We start from the raw sequence: 22,310 nt of genomic DNA, 5'->3' as shown, positions 1-22,310 counted from the left end.
CATCTAGGGTTAAAATGGAAGTCAAATGGAGCAAGTGTTTACAATGGGCAAATCTGTTTACCACCAAATGGATCAGGCCTGAGATATCACCGAGTATGCCCATTATACCTCATGCATATCTACCTACACTATGATACTCATTCATGGAACACCTTGCATTTCCTCAAGGAATGCAAAGCATTCTGATTGGACAAGGTGCAGATTGTGATGTCACTGCCCCACCTCTCTAATCAAAATGCATTTAGTCAAAACACAAGGCATTTTATAAATGACGCCTGCACCAAGCAAGCGACCCAAGTATTCAATATGTAGAAGGGCAGCCACTTGGCATAGGATCTGAAAGACAGTAAGGACCACAGTAGTAGTGGCTACTACAATGATTCTTCTACAAGGATCCCATGGGTAAGAATATGAAAGGAGGAGGAGGAAGGAAGGAGGGAGGAGGGAGGAGGGAGGAGGGAGGAGGGAGGAGTAATATGTTGCAGCGTACCAATCATTCAATGTGGTAGCTGCATGACTATTTTTGAAGGCTTTTGGCCCCTGTGTTTTCACTTGGTGATCTGGCCAGTAACACCTCCAGTATTAGAGGCCCCCACTCTGGAAAAACAAATTCCTTTTGGGATAAAGGTTTTACATGAATAAATTAAAAGCAACCATTATAACCACCCCTGCTAGTGTTAAATGTCTCATCTGTGTAACTGATACATTCTGCTGGAGAGCATGTTCTTTTGAAAAATAAAACAGAATTGTTAGCTAGATGGATCATTGGATGGAAAAAAAAAAAAAAAAAGAAGAATGCAACCATCACATATAAGAAATGGCAAGCTGCAATATAATAAAGGTTTGCTTTTGGGTTTAATATCGCTTTAAGTGAAAATGAAGATTGAAGTTCACATTGCAGTTATACTAAGACTACCCAACTAACTGGTTTTTAGTACACACATAAACTTACAGTATATTTTATACATTACACCCAAAAGACTCATGGCGACTGCTGACTTTAAAGGCCCGCTTAACACCAAAACCTAAGCCTTAAAGCTGGTACACAGGCGCTGAATATTGGCCGATATCGGCACTGTGTACAGCAGCCTGTCCGGCTTTTGTCAATCCAGCAGGCTGGAAAACCAGCAGCCGATCAGCATCCATTCAGTACTTGCAGCCAATGGCTACAAGCGCTGACCGGTGTGTTCCGGCCAGGGGAAGGGCCAGTCCCTTTATCAGAACACTAGCTCAACGGGGAGCTCACAGTACCAAAATTGCATAATTAGTACAGTGAGCTCCATAAAATATATATTTATAAATATTTAATTTGGACAAACAAAATGATTAAAATATGTATAGGAGTTCCCCACAAAACTAACCCACTGTAAATAAAAAAAATCTTAAGGACAGTGATATTTTTGTCAGATCAAACATAGGAGGGAAATTCCTAAAAGAATAATTACTGGTCCCAGACAAAATGATTCAGTCAAGTGTATAAACATTGTAAGTGTTTATATTCCAAACACAAGAGATTGTATCGGATAGCAATCTCACAAAATTGCTTACCATGTTTTGAACACAAACACAATTTGTACACTATACATTCAGCAAGTTCACTTAATTGCATGCCACTGGTAATAACTTGTTTGTGCATTTTACATGAACCCTCAGAGCAACAATCCCCAGATTTACAAGATAGGGCTAAATGAGGCACAACACAGACTTGAAGGCTTGTCAACAGCAGACAAACATGAAAGTGAATAAATAAACTTCAATTCAATGGAATAGAGCAGCTTACACTGCAGATGGGAAGATTAGACATTATGGAGAGCAGGGGTGGCCCATCCATTAAGGGCGCATGGGTGCCACCCCCTCTATCACACCACCCCCCATATGTAGAAATCGATGAATCTATCCATGGCCACCCCCTATTCAGGCGTCCGTCCCCTTTTCAGATGCCAGGCACCTGAATAACAGCGGCGGGGTTTTATTTTTTGACACACCTGATTAGAGCCAGAGGCTCGAATAGGCTTCAAAAAAAGGTCGGCTCGGAGCGCAGAGCATTTCGCTCGGAGCCCACCCCGGGTCTGTTAGAAAAGCAAATGGATATTTGCTTTCCTAACACTAAACCGCCAATCAGGAAGCACAGGTCTAATACCAGATTGTCTGAAGGCACAAGCGATCCTATTGGACGCCGAGCAGAAGGGAAGAAGAGGCTGCATATAATGGGGCACAGTGAGGCTGCATTTTATGGGGCACAGTGAGGCTACATTTGACTTTTTTTCAGTATTTTTCAGTTTGTTTGCGCCCCCCCAAAAAAATTTGAGCACCAGCCACCACGGAGAGAGTCTTAGGCCTCTTTCACACGGACGATCCGTATGTCCGTTTTTCATCCTTCCGTTTTCGGATGAAAAACGGACATACATTCATCCCTATGGAGCGTCGGATGTCAGCGGTGACATGTCCGCTGACATCCGACCCGCTCCGATCCGAAAAGTGTAACAGAGGAAAAACCTACTTTTCCATCCATTTTCGGATCGGGTGACGGACACTACGGTCCGTCATCATCCGATCCCCCCCATAGGGGAGAGCGGCGCTCTGACAGGTCCGCCGCTGCACAGCGTGCAGCGATGGACCTGTCATCTTCCTGCTCAGCGGGGATCGGCGGAGCGATACCCGCTGAGCAAGCGGGTGTTCACAGGGCGGATCATGACTGATCTGCCCCGTGTGAAAGAGCCCTTACACACACACACACACACACACACACACTGAGAATATCAGGACAAATGATAGTTTTTTTTGCATGCTAGTCTCATATTGAAAACAAAGAGGTTACTAAACTTAGGAAAATTCTTATATGACAGAATACAACTTCAGAAGTGAAATGTGTTGAATTGTAATTTATGCTTTTTCCAAGCATGCGTAGTCTTGCTCTTCTGATTTTTTTTCCCGAATGAATATTGTACTGCTTAAAAAATGAAAGTTGGTATCTGGTTGGTCTGGTATCGTATGAGAATAATTATCGTGTTTGTCCCTATAGATAATTTCAGATGAACTATCGTGATCAGCTCTTGAAAGCTGTGTATGAACAAATCAAATTATCATACGATTGCTTAGGAAGCAGTATTTTTCATTCCGATTTTCTGATCGTGTGTAATAGGCATAGCGCTGGGTACACATGGATTGAAATTTTCAGCCAGTTTGGCAAGAACTGGCCAAATGTTGATCTATGTGTAGTCCTTTCTGTTCAACAGAAGCCAATTGTTATACCAGGAGCTTACAGTGTATGGTATTGCTACAGTGGATCACCCTCATTTTAATAAAGCACTCTATCTTATGTACTGTTGAATTATATAATGGAATATTATACCTGTAGTAGCTGTAGACCCTTCAGCTGAAGTCCCACCCAGAAGCAGCATGCAGTAGAATCATTGACATCTCTGGGCTCCAAGTTAAGCCTTGGAATAAAGCAGAAATTCTCATGGACAGCATACTTCTTAGCTAGTTTTATTGTTACTTGGCATTGACACTTGACCTTCATGTCAGTTTATACTAGTGCATGAGTCACTGGTATTGACCATCTGATAGCAAATGGAATTCCACCGTAAAGTTGAAATGTTTACATATGACCGATCTACAATATCAGCAAACTGCAAGTCACAAAGTTTTTTTAAGTGCAAGCAGTTATGTACCTGAATATGACATGGTATTAGCCTCATGCAGTCCCTGCACAGCAGAGCCCCAACTGCAGGCGTAAGAAGCAGCAAAAGGACATCCTGGGTTAAGTGAGTTAAATGATACTGGACATCAGATCAAGGTGTCAGGATGTGGATCGCCTGCTGATTGCACTATGCTTCTCAGAGGGGAAGCTTGTAGTGCCAGTGTCCACCAGTGGGTGTCTCCCAGCCAGCAGATCCCAGTAATCAGCTCCACTTGATGCGGCGAGGGCAGGCATGTACTGGCCATTGGGACTACCGGGAGTTTCCCGGTGGGCCGATGGCTCTGTGGGCCGGTTTGGGGTTATAGCTCCGAATCTGGGGCCCATAGCCCAGATTCCCAGGAGTCCCCAAACACAGGTAGTGTGTCGCGGCCTCTCTGCAGCCGTGTGGCGGGCAGCATGGGAGAGCCGGAGAGCAGGCGGGCAGCATGGGAAAGCCGGAGAGTGGACAGGCAGAGGCGGGCGGGCGAGAGAGCAAAGAGACGACATCATCTTTCACCGCCCGCCCTGCATCACTGCTGTTCCGCCCTCACTGTGCAACCAGGGCAGCAGAGAGATTACATCATCTCTCACTGTCTGCCCTCTCTCTGGTGATCCTGATGTAAGTGGGGGGCTCTCTGGGGACTCTGATGCAAGGCTGAGGCTCCCTGGGGACCCTGATGTAAGGGGGAGGCTCCCTGGGGACCCTGATGTAAGGGGGAGGCTCCCTGGGGACCCTGATGTAAGGGGGAGGCTCCCTGGGGACCCTGATGTAAGGGGGAGGCTCCCTGGGGACCCTGATGTAAGGGGGAGGCTCCCTGGGGACCCTGATGTAAGGGGGAGGCTCCCTGGGGACCCTGATGTAAGGGGGAGGCTCCCTGGGGACCCTGACGTAAGGGGGGCTCTCCGGGGACCCTGATGTTAGGGGGAGGCTCTCTGGGGATCCTGATGCAAGACTGAGGCTCTCTGGGGATCCTGATGCAAGACTGAGGCTCTCTGGGTACTCTGATGTAAGGGGGCTCTCTGGGGACCCTTATGTTTTTTTTGCGCAATTGTGTATAGTTTATATACTGTTTTTGTGCATGCTTGCAAAATTAAAGTGGGCCGGTCTGGATGAAGTCCAGGGCCAAATTTTTGTCCCAGTCCAGCCCTGGGCGAGGGTATTTAGGCTCTCGTCTGCTGTTACACCTGGCTCCAGTATTTTGCTTGCTGCCAGATACCGCTAACAATTATCTTGTTCCTGTTCTCTGCCTAGTACCTTTGATCCAAACCCTGCTGCCTTATCCCTATGACCCTGATCCCAGTTTTGGACCCCTCCCCCCCCCCCATCATACCCTGTTTTCCAGTATTCCCTATTTGTATATAATTAGTTTGATAGTTAGGTACTTTGTCACTGGGCTCTGGATGCAGGCGCCGGCATCCGTATTAAGGGACACAGGAACTGAACAGCCTGTTTCCTACTGTGCATGTGCGCATCGCGCTGCGTGTTCTAAATGGTTCCTGCTGTCTTCTGGGTCCTGTGTGTCTCCCAGAAGGCAGCGGGGGGAGGGGCCAGACATTGGGTGGTTTGTCGCACAAAGTGCAGCGATCTTTGCCTGGAAGTGGGAGCAGATACCTGGATTTGACAGATATTCTCTCCCCCCTAAAAGGTGCCAAAATGTGGCACCGGAGGGGGGGATTCGATCCGAGGATGTTCCGTTTCTGGGTGGGACTTAGCTTTAAGATTTTGTTCCAAAATCTTAAAGTTCCTGCAGATCTGTCTGGCATACATTATAACAAACCTCCCATTCCACCATATACCAAAAAATTGGTGTATGGAACACCAAATTCTGATCTTACCAACTGCATTTTGAAACAGAAATGAGATCCTCCAGACCTTGCAATGTTTTGACTTTCAGAGCAGTTAGTTAGAACTATGGCTCAACTACAAAATCACATTTTATGTGGGCTGCAAGATTGTTTTTTTTTTCCCCCCTCTAAGTACCTCCCACTCAAGTTTGAAGACCCAATCTGAATGGTCAGGGCTTGGAGTCACAATTTGGAGATACTATACGTATGCAAACTGGGTATTTGTCCTTACATTATTTCCATCCACTTATTCTTTCTGGGGAATCAATTTGATATACTTTTTTAGGCTTGGTTCACTCTGCCGTTTGCCAGGAGACTTCCAGGCGACTTGAGTACTACTTTGAGGCACAAATCTGATAGAAGTCAACTTGAAATAGAACCGGAACCTTTTCTAAAGTCAGAGCGACTTCATTAGTGCTAATTAAGAAAGCTCTCATTGACCAACATGGGATTTCACGTCACATGACTTGGGGTCTCACAAGTTGGATCCCAAGTTGCAGCAGTGTGAACCGAGCCTTACGCTTTACTTTTTTTGTTTACATATGATCTATAAAAACAGACCATATTACAACGAGTACAATAAAACATTTCTACAAATATACAGTATATGCACTAAAAACGAAAATACTGTGTATAAGCACACCTTAATGGCCAGAGTGACTATGCACCTGATCACACAGGTCAAAACATTTTACTGTATGTAAGCCAGGAAATTCAAACTGTTTATCCACCTGGTTCTTGAGACACAGTCATTTACTCTCATATTTGCCAATGTATTCCTAAAGTTCATCAAAGAAAAAAAAAAAAAAAAGGTTCAGAAAGTTAAATACCTATGTTAGAAGCCTCTGATGAAAGCTGCCATTTTGGGACTTCCAGTCAGTGAAATTTTGACTGCCTGGGTTGGTAAACATTGACTTATGCCCCAAACAATCCATTATCCAATCCACCAATATCCAACTAGAAAGGGGCGAACAGATTCCAGTAAAAATAGTTAAGTTTCAGGGTTAAGACCCTAGGTGTACAAGGTACATCCCAAAATTATTTCACACAATTTGTATACAAAAGCCATATTAAAAAGACTATAATAAGTGCGTAAAAGGAACCTGTTAGTCAAATATAAAAAAGGCAAATCAAAATTATTAACAGTAGGTACATACCGCTTGTACTAGGTAGGATCACTTTTTGCCTTAAAGCTGAACTCTAGGCAATTATATAAAAGTAATGTGGCTCTAACACCTAATTGTAGTTTTGAAATTCAAGCAGTTAAATACCCGTATATGACCTGGTATTAGCCTCTAGTCCCTGTAGAGCAGAGCCCCAACTGCAGGATACAGGAGCAGCAAAAGGAGCTGACAAGAAGCATGCCGATAGGAAGAGAAAGCAGCGTGACAGATGAGTTTATCATTGTGCTGCCTCTCCTTTCACTGTCCAGTCACAGGAGGGGTGAGTCCAGGACATCCTGGGCTCAGTGGGTTGATGCTGATTAGACCAAGGACATCTAGGAGGCAAAAAGAAAAATGTACTGTGGAGGAAATCTGTATTGAAGGTGAATATTGCAGTAGATGCTGGCTCTATTTTCCCTTTTAATGGACTACTAAGCCTATTTTGGCTTGAGCTTTAGCAACAGTCTGAATTTTGTGTTATTGATTCAACAGGGTTCTAGAAACGTTCTAAAAAAAAAAAAAAAAAGGATGTGTTTCAAGCAGACCTAGCAGTTTCTGCAGATTTATCAGCCACACATTATTGTAACAGCTTGGTACTGCGGAAACCATGCGATATGGTGCCCACACACGCACTGTGTTTGCGATCTACATTTGAGGTGCTGTTACCAATACACTGGTATCTGCATGCAGATCACAAAGGCAGTGTGCTCACCAGCAGTGTGGGAAATGCATGTTTCCTGCACCACATTCTGATGTGAACCAGCACGTAGAAAAATTGAATGCAAATGTCAACGTAAAAATATGAACTTATACAGGTCAGGTAACTAAATTTCACGTCAGGCGTACACATCCCAGCATTACAGATTAGGAGTATACAGCGCAGGGGGTTGATCTTGTTCGACCGCTTTCAGGTCAGTCTTCCGCTTGGGGGGGGGGGGTTATTGCAGTTTTCCCGTCCGTCTCCTGCTGGGAGGGGGGTGGCATTGGTTTGCCACCACCTCACACAATATATTGAGCACCAGCTGCAACGCCACTGGGATTACGAGTCAGGATTAGAGCTGAAACAACTAATTAAATCGACAACTAATCGATTAATTTAATAATCGATTACTATTTTCGTGATCGATCGATTAATCGGCCAGCCGATTAGTTGGCCTTCATACAGAATGCATTATTTGTTTACATATCAGGAAATACAGTGTAGCACACATACAGCTCAGTACACTATCCATACATGTCAGTAAGTGCCTGAGAACTTGTGAATGTGTGAGGAGCAATGCCTCATTGGACATGTAGTCCTGGGCAGGAAGTGAGTGGTTCTAAAGACAGAAGTTTTCTTTACCTTACATAGTTACATAGTAGGTGAGGTTGAAAAAAGACACAAGTCCAACCTATGTGTGTGATTATGTGTCAGTATTGCATTATATATCCCTGTGTGTTGCGGTCATTCAGATGCTTATCTAATAGTTTCTTGAAGCTATCAATGCTCCCCGCTGAGACCACTGCCTGTGGAAGAGAATTCCACATCCTTGCCGCTCTTACAGTAAAGAACCCTCTACGTAGTTTAAGGTTAAACCTCTTTTCTTCTAATTTTAATGAGTGGCCACGAGTCGTTAAACTCTCTTCTGCGAAAAAGTTTTATCCCTATTGTGGGGTCACCAGTACGGTATTTTTAAATTGAAATCATATCCCCTCTCAAGCGTCTCTTCTCCAGAGAGAATAAGTTCAGTGCTCGCAACCTTTCCTCATAACTAAGATCATCCAGACCCTTTATTAGCTTTGTTGCCCTTCTTTGTACTCGCTCCATTTCCAGTACATCCTTCCTGAGGACTGGTGCCCAGAACTGGACAGCATACTCCAGGTGCGGCCGGACCAGAGTCTTGTAGAGCGGGAGAATTATCGTTTTATCTCTGGAGTTGATCCCCTTTTAATGCATGCCAATATTCTGTTTGCTTTGTTAGCAGCAGCTTGGCATTGCATGCCATTGCTGAGCCTATCATCTACTAGGACCCCCTGGTCCTTTTCCATCCTAGATTCCCCTTGCTATTGGGGCTTCTCTATACTGTACTTAACGCACAGCAAAAAAGCAGTGTAGAAACAGATCAAAAGCACGCTACATATGTGTGTACCGAGCCTTATGCTGGCCATACGGCTCAATTTTCAGATGAGAATATTCATATGAAAAATCTTTGTACGTTCGCTGAATGAAAGAATGTTGTTTGAAACTTTCACTTGTTTTTAACATTCTGTTTTAAAATGAATGTAATTTATGAACGAAAACCACATATACTGTCTGAAAATTCCTTTGACCAAGAAGTTTTCTATTATTTCTAAATTTTCTTGTAACTGTGGTTGAAAACGAACATCAATTTGACCCCACTAACAATTGGAAAATCGAACGAACATTCTTAAAATTAATTTTTTTTTTTTTTTTTAAGGAAGACATCGTTTTTGTATGGCCAGCATATAATATATTACAGTTCGGTTTGAAAATCTGCAAAACAGTCTTTTTTTCTTTAAAAAAAAAAAAAAAAAAAAAAGGATCTGAGTCTGATATTTACCAGATTCAACCTCTAATAGTATATACAGCATATCTCCTCTAATAGTATATACAGTATATCTCTTCTGTTATTCTCAGAGGGGGTTAGGGATTTTGCTCTCTAACCATATAGTTGGATATTTATATTTACCACTGCATATAGCGTTATTTAAGAATAAATGGCCTTGTTTTTAAACTTTACAAATTAACTAAATTTTACACCACATTAGGTTATTAACCAATTAATCGAAACAATCGGCCAACTAATCGATCATGAAAATAATAGTTAGTTGCAGCCCTAGTCAGGATTATACAGCTCAGCATTATGGGTAAGACATGTAGTACAGCCCAGAATTAAAGATCAGGAGTATACAGCTCAGCATTACAGAACACCATCCCTACAGTCAAGCACAGAGGTGGATGCTTTGGGACTGTTTCTCTGCTAAAAGTACTGACAGACTTTGCCGCATTTAGGAGCCAATGGATGGGGTCATGTATTGTAAAATCTTGGATGAAAATCTCTCAGTCAGAACACTGAAAATGGGTCATGGATGGGTCTTCCAGCATGACAATGACCCAAAACATACTGCCAAGGCAACAAAGGAGTGAAGAAGCACAAGAAGGTCATAGAGGGGCCTGGTCAGTCCTCAATCCTATAGAAAATTTATGGAGGGAGCTAAAACTACTACCAAGCGACAGCCAGGAAACCTTAAAGCGGAGGTCCACCCAAAAAAAAAAAGAAGTTTTACATTAGCAGTCTCATTTGGAGAAACAAAAAAACATTTTCCTTACCAGAAAGACCCTGTTGCTATGCAGCCGTCCTAATCTGCCACTTCCTATACCACGGAGCTCCTAGTTCACTTCCTCCCTCGCCGAATCGTGCATGTGCAGTAGGAAACGGGCTGTGAAGCCACATGGCTCCACTGCCGGTCTCCCTAGTTAGCATGGTGGCTCCCGCGGGCTCCCTGGACAGGCAAGTGTCCTTATTAAAAGTCAGCAGCTACAGTGTTTGTAGCTGCTGACTTTTAAAGAAAAACATTTGCGGGTGGAACACCGCTTTAAGGACTTAGAGAAGATCTGTAAAGAAGAGTGGACCAAAATCCCTCCTGAGATGTATGCAAACCTGGTCACCAACTACAAGAAACTTCTTACCTCTGTGCTTGCCAACAAGAGTTTCTTCACCAAGTACTAAGTCATGTTTTTCTTGAGGATCAAATACTTATTTTACTCACTGAACTGCAACTTAAATTTATAACATTTGTATTGTGTTTTTTTTTCTGGCTCTTCGGTTGATATTCTGTCGGTATCATTTAAAAATACACCTATGATAAAAAAAAAATTAGACCCTTCATTTCCTTGTAAGTGGACAAACTTAAAAAATCTGCAGGGGGATCAAATAAATATTTTCCCCACTGTATATGGCAAATTGCTGCAGAAAACCAGTTAATTCCAAAGGATTCAAATACTTTTCTTGCCAGAATATATTACTAATGGGACCCCATGTTACTTTACGGATATACCGTATGTATCATTTTATATTGTGTAATTAAAAGCCTAGTTTTATGGTAATTACTTGCATTCCTAGATCTTGCTTTTCGGACCTAACTTTAAAGAACAACAAATGTACAGACGAGAACAGCGAAGTATATAAGACACAGATAGCTTATGTAAGGAAACCGTGGGACAAATGTATATCAGAATGTATTAATTGGAGAAGATTATGTAGTAAAGTTAACAACAGTATGTATACAATGGAGCAGTGTGGCATGATCTATCATCTATAGAAGAGGTTCTCAACCTCAGTCCTCAAGTACCCCCAACAGGCCATGTTTAATAATTTTCCTTTATTTTGCACAGGTGCTTTAAATCAGTGTCAATGGTTTGGTATTTTGGTAAGCTATTTTACCTAAGAGAAATTCCCAAAACATGGCCTGTTGGGGTACTTGAGGACTGAGGTTGAGAACCACTGATCTATAGCATAGGGTAAAAAGTGGACAAGTGTAGCCGATTTAATGTATAATGAAAGAATAAAATAAACTGCATTCTAAATTATTAACCACTAGAAGACCCTGAGCTTACAAGGTATACAGCAAAAAAAACAATCTTTGAACTTCATATGCTAAGAGCCTCCTTGTATGTCATACTGGCTTAATTCATAAACAGGTTTAAAAAAATATATTTGTGTTTTAATCAGTGCTTTTTTTGTAGAGCATTGGAGTGTCCTCTGATATGCACACATTGTCAGATCCAGCACGTATCAAAAAAAAAAAAAAAAAAAAGGGAACGGGACAAACCACAACATAAAATTTGAACTTTTCAGTCTTAATCAACACAAGTGCTTTTAATCCTTTGACTGCCAAATATGTGTTCTATTCATTAAAATCAAAGGGTTTTTACAGCCACAAGCTTGTTTTTAAATCCAGCGGTTTATTGGCTGGATGGTTGAAATGATTAGCGAGGCTGTTAAGTCGTTCACTTTCGTTAAGCTGCAGAAGTGCTCCTCTAGTCCAATAGACCTGATGTCTTTATAGAACTGCACAATCATATAGCCCATCTGTAATAGAAAATTGGGGCAAAAAAAATAAATAAATAAAATTTAAGGATTTTGCTCCCACACAAAAATATGGGCAACCAAGGTATTTGCCAGCAGCACAACACATAATAGTTATCCAAGTGAGATGAATAATTCCAGGACTATCATTTATGGCCAACTCAAAAATGATGATGAATTGGTTTTAGAGTGTCGCCTATGGACAGTTTCGAGTATCATAACCATTTTATCATTTCCCGGGCACATGCAATATCTGAGGCCTGACATTTGCTATTATGTACATTACAGACTCATTTTTTTATATTTACAAGAAATAGAGATTATATTGTGTTTGCATGCACAAACTACATTTCTACAAAATTACATGCGACAAAAACTGCATCTACAATAATTTTATCACAGATCCTCCGCTTTCAGAATACAGTTTATATTTTGGGGCGAAAGATCCGAGCTGGCCCCTGCCACTCCATCCATGGCGCTACCATCTTCCCCAATAGTCTTCTGGGCCAATGTCAATCATCTCCTTCTATAGGGGTATCAATTTCTGATGCAACTCCAGGAGTTACAACATCCCTGGCACCAGGCTGCAGAGTGAGGTGCCTAGGAAGAGTAGGGGAATACACAGCACTGCACAGGGGCAGGAAGTGTTAAGGCAATTGGGCTGTTGCACTGTTTTCACCATGCTATAGCTCAGAAAAAACAGCATAGAGGGTATTATGATCCATGCACTAAATTTTGGCTCTTGCAATCTTTTCCCCAAGTGTGATTTTTGCTTTAACTACAGACCCACATTGAATGACTATTTCCTCACTTGGCAAACAAATCTTATGACATATAGGAAAGGTGAATCCTATATTTGCAATATATTATGTGGTTATTGGAAATCTTCCATAGAACTCTCCATAAACTTGCAAAGTTGGCTATATAAAAAAAAAAAAAAAAAAGGGGGAAAGTACAAACAGATTCTGCTGGTGACTTTTGTTTCATGTACTGGGGCTTTTAAAAGCCATTTTTGCAAATGCGTTTAGGAGAGTTAAGTGCTTGGGTGTTTATGTCATTGTTCAGGATTTTAATTTATTCTGGCCATTAAAATGAAAAAAAACACTCAAGCACTAAACACACTTTTAGATGCACCAAGCATTTTTTATGCTCAAAAACTCCTCTCCTGAACGTGACTTTGGTGTTTTTTTTTGCCTCTAAACTCCGGTAAATGCATATAGTGTGCATAAACACATATGCTAACATGGAGGGGTGTTTAGAGACAAAACACACTCACAGCCTATAAAAGCAGCTTTTTTTTAGCTCAAGTGTGCATGAGGCCTTATCTTAGAGCAGTAATCGGCACAGTTTTCTATTCTGACAAAATCAAAGACAGCAACTTGACCTAGATAAAAATGGCTGGATTGAGCAAACTTATTTTAGGGCTACAGGTGGATTTATTGACCAAATACTTCAACATGCAGGGCTGTCTTTAATATTGATTGGACCCTAGGCAAACATTTTCTTGCCCCCCCCCCCCCCCCGCAATAAATAGCAGCTAGACTCAAAATCAGTTTACTGAATCAGATTAGGCAGTGATTGCGATTGGTTGACAGAAGTTACAGTGCATCATTGCTGCTCACTGACTGGCTGCTAGAGGTTACAGCACACATTATGGCTCACTGATTTTCTAGAGGTTACAGCACGGGACTTCTGCTTGTTGATTGGTTGCTAGAAATTATTGTGCATCAATACTGCTCACTGATTGGTTGCTAGAAGATACTGTGCATTATTACTGCTCACTGATTGGTTGCGGCATAGCCTTACAGCTCAATGGAGTGGTTTCAAGAGGTTAGTGCACATCAATACTGCTCACCGATTGGTTGATAAAAGGTTACAACACATCATCTCCTCACTGCCAGCACGCCATGAACTGGGGAGGTGAGGGGCCCCATCAATAGACAGAAAACTCCTAGGGATCCTGGGATCAGTGGCAATGCCTGGGGGTTGATGGGATCAGTGGCAGTGGTAGGGGGGGATGGGATTAGTTAGGAGGCAGTACACTGTGGCAGATGGAAATATTTGGCAAGTATAAAGTGGGCGATTCTATACTGACCACCAATGTAATGGGGAGTTTACAATGACCAATGTAAAGAGGTGGGGGGTTTACACTGACCACCAATGTGACAGGGAATTTGCACTGACCACCATGTAAAAGGGGATTTTACGCCACCCCACAATATAAAAATAGGAATTTCTACACTAACACCAATGTAATAGGAGCATTTACACCAACCACCAGTGTAAGGGGGAATATACACGGACAATCATTGACGAGGAGATTTGTACTGACCACCAATATAAAAAGGTGAAACTTCTACATCGAACAATGTAAAGGGAAATGTACACTGACCACCAATGTAAGGGCTTCACTTGCCACTAGTGTAAATTAAAGGATTGTACACCAAGCCCCAATGTAATGAGAACATTTACACTGACCACCAATGTAACAGACATTTAGTCTGCATTCACATTTTTGTGTCGGGAACACACGCAAAATAGCTTTCCTGACACCACAGAAATGTGCTGCCCTTTAGTAGATACACAGCAGTGTCATTAATTGTTAATGACATCCTCACGCATCTGCTGAGATGTGTGTATTCACATCCACCAAAATTCACGGTGCTGTAGCACCATGTTATTTTGAAAAAGGGTTCCGCCTTTAATTTGCTTACCTTTGCAGAACAGGCTGATGTTAGGTTTAACGACCACAGTTGTAGGCAGGACTTTCCAGCATGCCCTTTTACCTCCCCAGTGGGCAGCATTCAGCAGAGGTGATGGTGGATATGACCTCAGGGGGGAATGATATACATACCAATGCCACCAGTCTACGGCTATTTACATATTAATGCCACTGCTATTTACATATCAATGCCAGTTATTTACATGTAAACACAGGATCTGCAGGTGAGTCATCAGTACAAAATAGGGCAGAGTTGGGCAGCATTAGTAACAGGACTTCACACTGAGATATCGGGACACAGCACGGGACTTAAAATTCAAGAGACTTTAAACTGGCATAGTTGGCAAGTATGAGGCAGCTGCTTTGGACCCCACAATAATAATGTGGCCCAGGGCAGCTGCCCCTTTTGCCCTGCCTTAAAGATGGCCCTGACAATATGGAGCGAAGCAGTAAGGCACACATTCAGCTATTTGACATGCTGACTGCAGTGGGGTTGGACAGTACACCGGTGCCTCTCACGCACACTAAAATTAGGTGATGGCCCCATGAGCAAGGGGCCTAAAAGTAGCTCTAAACCCAATGACCAAAATCTCATAAGCTTTGACATGGTAATGCCATTCTCAAAAGTTTACATACTTTTGAAATCTGCTGCTTCCAAGCAGATTTAAAGAATAAGTGTACAATGAAGCCAATGGGGGTTATTTACGAAAGGCAAATCCACTTTGCACTACAAGTGCAAACTACAAGTACAAAGTGCACTTGGCAGTCCCTGTAGATCCGAGGGGGACATGCAAGGAGAATAAAAAAAAAAACAGCATTTTAGCTTGCACATGATTGGATGATAAAATCAGCAGAGCTACCCCTCAGATTTACAGTGGCCGCACTTCCAAATGCACTTTCAGTGCAATTCCAAGTGCACTTTTCACTTGTAGTGCAAAGTGAATTTGCCTTTCGTAAATAACCCCCAATTTACAAACACAGTCTGTTATAGGAGACCGCTGTCTTCCAATTGTGCCAATGGGTACTACCAATGCTAACACCCATTGTTCCTATCAGGAATCTGGTATACAGCGATAATTTGCAATGAATGAAAAAAAAAAAAAAAAAAAAAAAAAAAAACGCAGGAATAAAACTGTAAATTTGATCTATTTTTAGGTTTAGATTCCGACTAAGTAATAATTATAAATGTAAATGTAGCGCTTACCCCCGAAGGAGCGGCTGATTCATTGTTATATCCGTAATTCACATTTACCACCTAACCCATCGCAGCCCATAAAATCAGAAACCGTCCATATTGCATTTTTCTCTTGCTTTAAGTAACATGAACTGGGATAGGGGAAGGGTTTCTTTTGAGATTCTCTTTTGTTGCTTTATCATCTTTTCACGGTCTCTTGTACAAGAACCTAGAATCATTGCGGATAATAAGAAATCACTTTATGCGATTTCTTCAATGATGGAAGTAGATCTGATAGAGAATAATCGATAAAGAGTCACTCTGAATAACTTCTTCATCTGCAGAACTTTTCTAGAACAGTCTGTTATCTCTATATACCGTATTTATCGGCGTATACCATGCGCCGGCGTATAACACGCACCCCAAGTTTAGGTGGGAATTTTAAGAAAAAAAACGTTTAGGAGGAAAGTTTAAGGAAAAAAAAAAAAAAAGTGTCCATCTGTAGTGTTGTCCCTGATTGCAGCCTTGTCCCCCATCTGTAGTCTGTGCATCTTTGAAAATGGCGCCGCCCTTCTCGGTGGCTCTCGGACGCACTCAGCTTTCGGCGGCTCCCGCGGGACTGCGAGAGGCACCGAGAATGGCCGAAAGCCGTCGAGAATGGCCGAGAACCGCCGAGAGCGGGCGGGAGCCGCCGAGAACGGCCGAAAGCGGGCGAGAGCCGCCGAGAATGGCCGAAAGCCACCGAGAATGGCCGAAGGCGGCAGAGAACGGTGGCGCCATTTTCAAAGCCGCTGAGAGCGGCCGAAAAGCTTACAATCGGCGGAGGATCGGCGTATAACACGCACCCACGATTTTCCCCTGATTTTCAGGGGAAAAAAGTGCGTGTTATACGCCGATAAATACAGTATGTGCTTGCAGCTTTAACACTACCTTTTTACCACTACTTCTCATCTGTATGGTACTTCCAAGTTGAGCTAAAGAAAAGTCATCTACCTGAAAACCTGTTTGCTAACCATATACAGGAAACATTAGCATAATGTTTTTTACCTTTCTCATACGTCAAGATTGTTAGCCCCTCAGTGATGTATGGGAGGGGGTGTTTATACTAATGCAGGTGGGTTGGAGACATATATATTATATATAACATAACTAATAATGCATATAACCTGTATTAAGGATGATATGTATAGCATATAAGAAAATTAATGTATAGATATACTATATGGAACTGATAGATCGATACCCAATCTCTAAATTAATAGCCATATCCACCAGTAATACAAAGCAGCTGGAGACATATTTTATATTGCAGAAAACATGTACTGGTGATGTTTGCTAATTCCTAGGAAGAAATGGCTGCATCTACCATATATACACATGTATCAAAAAGTGTTTTCACAGTTCATATATTGCAACGGTTGAGGCACAGTAAAGTGTAGTAGTCCCATGCCGTGAAAAGTGCATGGGACTACTACACTTTACTGTGCCTCAACCGTTGCAATATATGAACTGTGAAAACACTTTTTGATACATGTGTATATATGGTGGATGCAGCCTTTTCTTCCTAGGAATTAGCAAACATCACCAGTACATGTTTTCTGCAATATAAAATAGGTCTCCAGCTGCTTTGTATTACTGGTGGATATGGCTATTAATTTAGAGATTGGGTATCGATCTATCAGTTCCCATAGTTGCCAACATTGCAAAAAAAAATATGTGGGACACTTTTTTGGCTGTAGGTGGAGCCGTACAATAATTAGGGGGCGGGGCATTCATTTGTAGGCGTGGCCCAGCAAAAATTACAAGTGCGGCGCGCGAAGTGCAGCAAAAAATGGGCGTGGCTTGCGTGTAAAAATGGGCGTGGCTCAAGAGGGTGTGGTTAGAGTCAGATGAATGAGGGATGGAGAGGGAAAGGGGGGAGAGGGGAATGACGGGACAGCAGCCCCAGATCCTACACAATAGAAATGTGTATTCTAGAAAGTTTAACAATCAGCAGATAAAGATACTCCAAACACCAGGTGTTAACGCTTCAATCATCCCGGCACCATGGTTGTTATGGTGTCAGGATGATTGAAGCGCATTATTTCTATTATTACATTGTAATATAAAATTAAATCATTCAACTCACCATAAAGCCGAATCAGTGGGATCCCTGAGCGTGTCACTAGCCACGTCGCCTGCCACCGGCAGAGTCTGTGCTTGCATCAGGTGCCCCCGGCAGAGTCTGTGCTTGCATCAGGTGCCCCCGGCAGAGTCCGTATAGACCCCCTCAGTGCAGACCCCCTCCATCAGTGCAGCCCCCCCTCTATTAGTGCAGCGCCCCCCCTCAGTGCAGGTGCGGCCGGCCGGTGTTCTGCTTGACGAGAAAGTTCCCCTCGGCAAGTATGGACCCCCTGTACTGCGCAGGCGCAGCGCTTGCGCAGTACGGGGCAGGGGAACTTAGTTTTGGCAAGACACGGCGCCGTTGTCTTCTTTAGTAGAGAAGGGAGGGGCCGTGCAGCCGCTTCATTTGCTGCATGGATCGAGCCCCCTTCCTCTCTCCACTACACAACACACAGTCACTAGGGGGAAGATCGAGCGGCGGCGCCGGCCGCCATTTTGCTGGAGCCAGCTGCTCCATAACAAAAAAAAAAAATTTCCCGATTTTCCTTATGGAAAATCCCGATTCGGGACAGCCTCCATCCGGGACGAGGGTCCCAAAATCGGGTTTGGTAGCAACTATGAGTTCCATATAGTATATCTATACATTATTTTCTTATATGCTATACATATCATCCTTAATACAGATTATATATATATATATATATATATATATATATATATATATATATATATATATATATATATATACACACACACACACACATTATGCGAATGTTTCCTGTATATGGTTAGCAAACAGGTTTTCAGGTAGAGCCGTTCTGTCCCTAAGTTTTTTATAATATACACGTCTGGCAGGGCACTTCTTGTGAGTGTTTTTGTGTAAGGTAGGCAGCAACCTGTTCTTTTACCATATAGACTTGTCCTAAGCGTGGCTTCTCAGGATTATTATCTAAAGAAAAGTCACTCTGAACAACAACTTTTCCCGCTTGACTGATTGGAATCCCGGGGCATTGCTGAACCCAAAGTCACAGGCCATCACCGCCTGTCTCCCTGACTTGCGTACCAACATCCCTCAGCCTCTGGCAGTACCCTTCCCTTGGGCTTTCACTCACATGATCAATAGTCCATGTGCCACTCAAACGATCGATTGCCCAGTTTCCTTCCGCTTTGTTGCTACTTCTTCCGCAATGATTCTTTGTTCCCTTTTCTCCTTTCTGGCTAGCTCCCTTCCCCGCAGGGGCGGCCAACAACACCAGCGACTACATGCTGTACGGTGTCATCTACTCCTCTACAGATGTCGGTTCCCCCCCTCCCCGCAGGGGGGGGCTCCGTTGGCTCCCCGGAGGGGGAACCTCTCCCCTCCGGGAACCAGGCTGGGCTTCTCCAAGCTCGAACAGGAAGCTCTAACTCCCTTGACTGACCATGTGACCCAGCTTTTATATGAGAGTCCCAGGGCATTACCAAACAATTCAATGATTGGCCGAGACTCGCATACAAACTACCTGCCACTCGAATCCCAAATGAACAAACAGGCTTGCTGTAATGGTACAAGCCTGCCTAAATTTACCTGAAACTATAACCTAGCAAAAAAGGTCACATACTTAAAAGTAGGTGCCAGCTACATAAAGAAAGCAGGAGTTCCATAGCAGGGCAGTGTTATAAAATAACCCTGACCAAAACAATCCAGCAATCATTTACACAATTCACAAAATTGTAGGCACCGGAGTCTCAGACTGCAAAAATGTTCCATTCTACGTAAAGCAAACACACACATTTATTGCCTCTATAGTTCTATGAGCTGGGTAAGTAAAAAGGAAGAGGACTTAATCCTTACGGCGCAACACAGAAGTGAGACTTACATGAAAACTTGGAATAAATGGAATATCTTCATTTTTTTCCGATGAAGGGAAGCGCTTCCTGGGGTCATAGACTCCCCCTAGCACCAAGCTACTATTTACCCTGTCTGTCACTGCCATGTCTTCCTCTCGACCCTTCTGCCACACCTTCCTCCCTTCTGTTCCCCTCCCCTTCTCAGCTGAGTCCCTCTCCCTTACCTGGATATAACCCAAGCACCTACAGTGTTTGGGTTGTTAGAAAAAAATGAAAGAACTAAGTGTGAGCCCTTTACCTCTTGACGTTCCCAAGGAATTTAATATTTGAGAACAAACATCACTTAAGCTACAAGTGTCTGATCTGATGCTTTAAACTGTCATGGAACTGAAAATGTAACCTGTTTGCATTTATCTTATGCACTGTATATGGTCTTTGGAATCGCTGAAATGTTGACATCTCTTTTGTACTGTTGGGGCCTCACCCTTTTTTGTGTTTAATAAAAAATTTTCTTCTTCAAATATAAAAGTTAAAAAGGAAGAACTGGGCTGTGTAATGTCCGGCTTAGCATACAGCTTTCCTCACAATGTATTGCCACTTAAATTTACTCAAGAGCTCTCCTCAAATCAACATCCTAGGATGTTACACCAGAATGTGGTTGCAGTGTTGTCCTCAAAGTGCCTTCTCATAACTATAACAATGTTACCAATACTGGTAGGTTATAAGCCAACACCTACATAAGAATAGGAACTACCCATATTTGCAAACCAAACACCTTAAGATACTTATTCTTCCCTTTCGGTGTTCACAGGAATTTCTGTACAGCACAGGTTTATTTTTTTTAACAAATGAGGCTTCTGCTATAATATATATATATATATATATATATATATATATATATATATATATATATATATATATATATATATATATATATATATATATATATATATATATATATATATATATATATATACATACATATATACATATATACATATATACATACACATACACACACACACACACACACACACACTAAACCAGGTGTTCAGAAAATGCAGTGCCAAGTGTATAAAGGGTGGGCAGTGTGTGCAGAGGGTATGAATTTTGGCAGTGCATGCAATAGAGTGCAGAGGGTATGAGGGCAGGCAGTGTATGCAGTAGAGGATTGCATAGGGTATGTAGGCAGGCAGTGTGTCCAGAGGGTTTGAGAGTGGGTAGTGTGTGCAGAACAGATGTGCTGAGACATGTTTGGTGTCTATTTACTCAACGCAGCTCCATTTTATTTTTATTTTTTTTAACAAAAAAAAAAAATAATAACAAAATTGATATATAGTGTGTGTTTGCACTAAAGCCCACTATATTTTTAACTGAATTCATGTATTTGATAAACAGTTCCACAAATATCATGCAACATAAAAAAATTGCAACTACTAACTTTTTATTCTATCGGACTTCTGCTTTCATAAAATATAGAATGTTTGAGATTTAAAGTAATTCTATGGACAAAAATGCAGATTTCTCCAACCGTCTTCCAGGACAGCCCATAAGACCTAGGGCTCCTCCTACCAGGACAGGAAATACGTTAACCCCCAGCGGATAAAAGGGCGGTCCTCCAGGCCCACATCAGTATTAGAGTTTCCTCCAGACCTGCACAGGCAGCAGATGCAGGCCCCAGCACCTCACAGGTAAGCCTGGAGTGCTTTTTTTATCACCCTCTTGCATATCCTGTGTTTCTTCCCCCCCACTATAACCAGTAGGACTGTAGGAGTAAGGGGACACATTTTCCTCCCTCCTGCATGAGATGTTATGGAGTGTGGGTGGCTTAAATTACACTATGGGTCATTTTTTTTTGCAGACCAAGACTCAAGACAAGGCCCAAGTGCAGCCACCAAAAAGGAAATATGTGGTTTGTGGAAACAAATTGAGCTCCTCATGGAGCAAAGCAGTTTGCTAAACTTGAATACACAGCCTAATCAAAGATGACCCAGGTGTTTCCTGTCAGAAAATGCTGAGCTTGGTTAAACATGATGATGTGATAAAGAACACTCCCAATACAATCACTAAAAGTGCAAAGTGATCTATGCAAATATATATATATATATATATATATATATATATATATATATATATATATATATATATATATATATATATATATATATATATATATATATATATATATATATATATATATATATATATATATATATATATATATATATATATATATATATATATACACACACACACGTTTGTAACCTTGTTTAAACATGTATTAGCGAATTGCTTCACTTTATACATGTGCACAAATGTTTCAAAAAGAGAATATCTATCTTTATATTCATTAATTGCTCAAAACAAATATGTCATAAAGAGTTCAAAACAGTGGCATTTGCGTAGTAATGGCTTTCTTCTGGCGACTCGACCATGAAGCCCATCTTTTTTTCAAGTGCCTCCTTATTGTGCATCTTGAAACAGCCACACCACATGTTTTCAGAGAGTCCTGTATTTCACCTGAAGTTATTTGTGGGTTTTTCTTTGGCAAATCTAACAATTTTCCTGGCAGTTGTGGCTGAAATTTTAGTTGGTCTACCTGACCGTGATTTGGTTTCAACAGAATCCCTCATTTTCCACTTCTTGATTAGAGTTTGAACACTGCTTTATATCCCTTTCCTGTTTTTATACAGTTAAACTA

At 42.0% G+C, this 22,310-nt stretch overlaps 1 protein-coding gene across 2 annotated transcripts in view; it reads right to left on the bottom strand.

Moving 5' to 3' along the window:
• HVCN1 (hydrogen voltage gated channel 1) overlaps positions 1 to 22,310 on the bottom strand; it is a 73,167-nt gene that overhangs the window by 25,527 nt on the left and 25,330 nt on the right. Inside the window, exon 1 of one of the 2 annotated variants that reach the window (XM_073626348.1) lies at positions 3,353 to 3,376. The exons of the other annotated variant lie outside the window; for it this stretch is intronic. The gene's annotated coding sequence lies outside the window, so the exon portion shown is untranslated. Of the gene's footprint in view, positions 1 to 3,352; positions 3,377 to 22,310 lie in introns of those variants that run through there. 2 annotated transcript variants of the gene reach the window in all.

The sequence above is a fragment of the Aquarana catesbeiana genome, linkage group LG01 (assembly GCF_042186555.1).
Source record: "Aquarana catesbeiana isolate 2022-GZ linkage group LG01, ASM4218655v1, whole genome shotgun sequence".
NCBI classification, from domain to species: domain Eukaryota; kingdom Metazoa; phylum Chordata; class Amphibia; order Anura; family Ranidae; genus Aquarana; species Aquarana catesbeiana.
The sequence above is the reverse complement of the archived record's forward strand: the minus strand, read 5'-3'. Positions and strand labels throughout refer to the sequence as shown.